The sequence below is a fragment of the Chiloscyllium plagiosum genome, unplaced genomic scaffold (assembly GCF_037043375.1).
Source record: "Chiloscyllium plagiosum isolate Xiang-an unplaced genomic scaffold, Cpla_swu_hap1 HiC_scaffold_13, whole genome shotgun sequence".
NCBI lineage: Eukaryota > Metazoa > Chordata > Chondrichthyes > Orectolobiformes > Hemiscylliidae > Chiloscyllium > Chiloscyllium plagiosum.
The window spans coordinates 100,901,450-100,906,247 of NW_028270151.1; the positions used below are offsets into that span (position 1 = coordinate 100,901,450).

A 4,798-nucleotide genomic window follows, 5' to 3' on the forward strand; every position below is an offset into this window, starting at 1 on the left:
TGAGACTAAGGGCCTTCCCATTTCAGACTGAGACAGGGATGTTCCTTTCTCTTTAAGGTTCTGTGATCTGTGGCGTTCTCATGCCGAAGTAACAGTTACTGAAAACGCTCAAGATTGGGTATCATAGAACTTTGATGAACAAGATAATCTATGTTTATTGGGAACAGAGAGGAAAGGGGTGTTTAGTTATAATCACATCACCAATACACATTCTGAATGGTGCAGCAGGCACGACGGGCTGAATGGCCAGCTGCTGCTCCTGCCTCATGTGTTGTTCTCGTATGCACTCTGTAATATTACAGAGATAAAGGACGATCCCATTCAGCCAGTCATCAACATTATAATGAGACAGGAGGAGACCATTCTGCCCTCTCAGGATTTACACACGAACAGCTTGATGTCATTCAGCCTGCTAAGTACATCACACAATGACCCAAACCCGGACTTCAAACCCACCACAGCAGATGGTGGAATTTGAATTCAATAAAATTGTTGGAATTAGCAATCTAATGAAATATTGATTGCTGTCAAAACTAAAAAAAAACCCTGGCTCACTAGTGTCCTCCACAGAAGGAAACTTGCTATCTTCACTGGTCTGACTTACATGTTACTCCAGACCCTCAGAAATGGCAGACTCTCAAATGCCCTTTGCAATGGCCAAGCCAGCCATTCAGATATAATACTGCAAGTTCTCAAAGAAGTGAAACCAGACAGACCTGAGCACTGGCAGCTGACAGCACATCGAAGTGCATGGGTGAGAAAGGCAGTTCCCCAACTGCTTCTCGAGAGCAACTCGGAAAGGGAAATAAATGCTGGCCCAGCCACCAACACCGATGTCCCATTAATGAATGAAAGATATCCACACTCAGTAAAGAGAGATAGAGGGGTCAGACGTTACCTGAAACAGTGACTTGAATATATACCTACATGTGCATGATACTCAGCAATATGGGAAAATGTGAAAAATACATGAAGATAAGAGTCAATGTCCCGTCCTCTACTCGGTCCGACAGTTCACACTTCTTCATCCTCCTCTGATTCCATTTCCCAAAGAGTATGTCAAGATTTCCAAAGCTGGAGCCTAAATTATATCGTTTTCTTCTTAAACATTTTTCCAACTGCTAACTGACAATATTTTCACAGTATCTCTTCACAATCCTCTGGCTTGCACCATGTCCAGGGATGAGAAGTCCCGTTTGGTGGAGAGATTCCTGAGGCTGGTGAGTTTCATTTTGGAACAAAGTGAACAAAGATGGTTAAGTGGCATTTTCCTGCGGTTGTTTGCAATGATGGGAGAGGGAGCGGTGGGAAATGAGCACTTTGACGAGCAGGAGGAAGTGTTGCCACTGACCCGAGTCAGAGAACAGAGGACAGGGATTAAAGGAATCTAATGAAAAGCAGCACTTCTGTTTAGGAAGTTCAATAACAACTGCAGAAACCCGATGTGTCGAGCAGTGTATCTGGAAAGAGAAACAGAGATAATGTTTTAAATATGGTACATTTCTGATGAAGAACTCGAGTTTCCCAAGTCTAATCAAATTACCGGACTAGTTTGTAAAATAGGTTTTCTGAACTTTGAGCGAAAATTGTTCCAGCAGGAAAGCATTCATAACGTAGTCAGTAGGATTCGAACCTACGTGGGGAAACCCCAATGGATTTCTAATCCATCGCCTTAACCACTCGGCCATGACTACATACAGCGCAGCAGGGTTGAGCATTGATCAAATCAGCCGTGATCTCATTGAAAGCTCTGGCTGACTGATGAGCGAAATGCTTCCATCTCCTTTCATACCTTTGCTGTCATTTGTAAGGTGCGAGACACCAATGTAAAAGAAGAAAAGCACAAAGGTAGGAAAAAATATTTGCAGCCAAACTGAGTCAAAATTATTTATTGAAAGGAAAATCACACTTGGCAATTTGCTAGATCTCTTTGCGAACATGACCAGCAGAGGTAAGCAAGGGAGCTATTGATCTGAGTATTCTTGGACCTGAAGCAAACAAAGGTAAGTGACATATTCATTTCTTTTTCTGGCGAACGAAATGTTCTTTCCTGATGGTTACAATGAAAGAGATGGTTCCCAATAAAAGACAAAGATTAAGTCGCATCTAGATATATTCCAATGTGACACGATTCATTTTCAGTCCCTAATTACCCCAGAGATGGAGGGGTGAGTTACTTTTCTTCAATCTTCAACTCCTCAGCATGGAGGTACAGACATGAAACCGCTAGAGATGGAGTTCTTGAATTGGGAACTAGCGACACTGAAGGAACTAGGCAAAAGTGAGGACTGCAGATGCTGGAAACCAGATTTTAGATCAGAGTGATGCTGGAAAAGCACAGCAGGTCAGGCAGCATCCGAAGAGCAGGCAAGTAGACCTTTCTGTTGCCAGTCCTGCTGCGTTCCGCAAAGAATTTTCGTTTTTTGATCAGATTTCCAGAAACTGCAGCTATTTGTTTTATGTTAACCTTCATAATGTTTTGGACAAAACCAATGACATGCCAGCATCGGATAAATCGGCAGAAGTACTGGTACACCGATATGTTTGCTGAACAATGCAACCATTCCATGAGCGGGAATACGATCCGGGCCACGGTGCTGAGAGTACCGAATCCTCACAAGTAAATAACAAGACAAAGCGATAAATACTATAGTATTTGATGTAAATAAAACACCCTTTCTGAACATTTCCGTTGCAGATTGTGGGAAAACGCCATTCCGTCCGTGTGCATTGCGGCTAATCAGAGAGCCATCTGTTTTTAGATTAGATTACTTACAGTGTGGAAACAGGCCCTTCGGCCCAACAAGTCCACACCGACCCCCCGAAGTGCAACCCACCCATACCCCTGCATCTACCCCTTAACTAACACTATGGACAATTTAGCATGGACAATTCACCTGACCTGCACATCTTTGAACTGTGGGAGGAAACCGGAGCACCCGGAGGAAACCCACACAGACACGGGGAGAACGTGCAAACTCCACACAGTCAGTCGCCTGAGGCGGGAATTGAACCCAGGTCTCGGGCGCTGTGAGGCAGCAGCGCTAACCACTGTGCCACTGTTCTAGTCGCAGTTTCCAACTTTGGCCCAAAGTCTCGTGTGTTCTAATGGTTCAAGGGCAAATTTCAATGAGGTTATCCTATGTTCTTAAATGGCACAATAACGGGGCAAAAGTATGACACTTCCACAACGAATTGTAAGCCTTTTGAGGAACTCATGCTCATTTTCACCCACAGAGGGAGACACACAGTAAGATACCCCCAAACTGACGGAGGTGTCCGTTGTGGAGAGCTGGAATTTGATATGGACAACAGGACAAATGCAAGTTTTAAATGAGAAAGCACAGAGGCGACGTCCCGCAAGGGCTTCACAGCGGAGCGTCAACGTAGACGACAGTCAAAGCAAAACATTCCGCTCGAGCCAGGTAGGACTCGAACCTACAATCTTCAGACCCGAAGTCAGACGCGTTATCCATTATGCCACTGGCCCAAGAGACGTGCCAAGCGTTGGCAGAATGTCGATATGTAATGCCATGGACTTTCACGGAATCAGAATGAAAAAGGTGAACAAGCAGCGAAGGTAATCACCAACACTGCTTCACTTCGAAGTTTCCAATTTTTGAAGCAGAGCCTTTCACTGGCAAAGGAGAAACATTTGTCCTCAGCTGCCTGCTTCAGGGTCGCCTCCTTCTCTGCTGGAAGTTTCCATCGTTTTATTCACAGTCACGACGCGATTTCATGATCCACTCCAGTGAAAAAGTGTCATGGTGTCGTCCAAGCAAGACCCTGCAGACCCTCCGGTCATTTCGAGCTCTGGATGTGGAATTAGACGAGATGCGTGACACCTTTTATTGGCGCTGCCACTTCACTGCAAATTAGCGGCTCAAAACGAGCCGTTGTTAGCATCAGCTTGATTTGTACCTACCTGCAGTGCATTTGCTAAACAACATCAGATAGATCCCATCCGGCCCAGCTGACTTATCTATTTTCACACTCTGCAGTATTTCACCTGCTGAGAGTACCGAATCCTCACAAGTAAATCCTCACAAGAACATTTTCGTTGCAGATTATTTTCAACTTGTCTTCGAAGGTTTACAAAGTGGGAAAAGGCCATTCCGCCCATTGTTCATTGCGGCGAATCAGAGAGCCATCTAGTCTAGTCGCAGTTTCCAAATTTGGCCCAAAGTCTGGTCATGGTGTCATGCAGAAACTCAGCGAGTTCACTCAGACATTTTTGTGTGTGCAGAATGATTTGCCACAGTTAACGCAAATTCAATGGCATCCGAATGGGTATATAGACAGGAAGCGTTCGGAGATATAAGGAACACATTTTGGCAAACATGGTTCAATTAATTTCGGTTATCTGTTCAGCAGGGACAGGTTCGATAGTAGGGTCTTTTTCCGTGCTCGGCATCTTTGGTGTGCTCCCGCAGCTGACACCAGTTTTATTGGACCATTTGCAAAAAATGCACTCTGTTTGTTATGCAGTCAGCGCGTTTGTCTATATTTCTGGAGGGTGGATGGGACGAGTTGACCCAGCAATGAGGGTCTTTCCGGACTTTTGCTGCCAATGACCATTCGTTTGGCACCTTCCCAACTTTGCCATCAAAGAGTTTGACTGAAGAATAATTCCGCAAGGATAATGTTACCCCCCTCAGCTCTCCAACGAATCCAGAAACTGACAGCTCTTCATGTGGAACAGAAGCAAAACAGAAAGGGTGGACCATTGTCAGACACACCGAAGCATTCATGCTGCCTTTGCTGCAGTGCAAGCCGATTATGTCATGAACTGCTCAGA

General features: G+C 44.9%; 1 non-coding gene across 1 annotated transcript; it reads right to left on the reverse strand.

Annotated features, from left to right (window-relative positions):
- Nucleotides 1–1,612: 1,612 nt before the first annotated feature.
- Nucleotides 1,613–1,694, reverse strand: trnas-aga (transfer RNA serine (anticodon AGA)). The gene has a single exon. It is a non-coding gene; the product is annotated as a tRNA-Ser (tRNA).
- Between the last annotated feature and the right edge of the window lie 3,104 nt (nucleotides 1,695–4,798).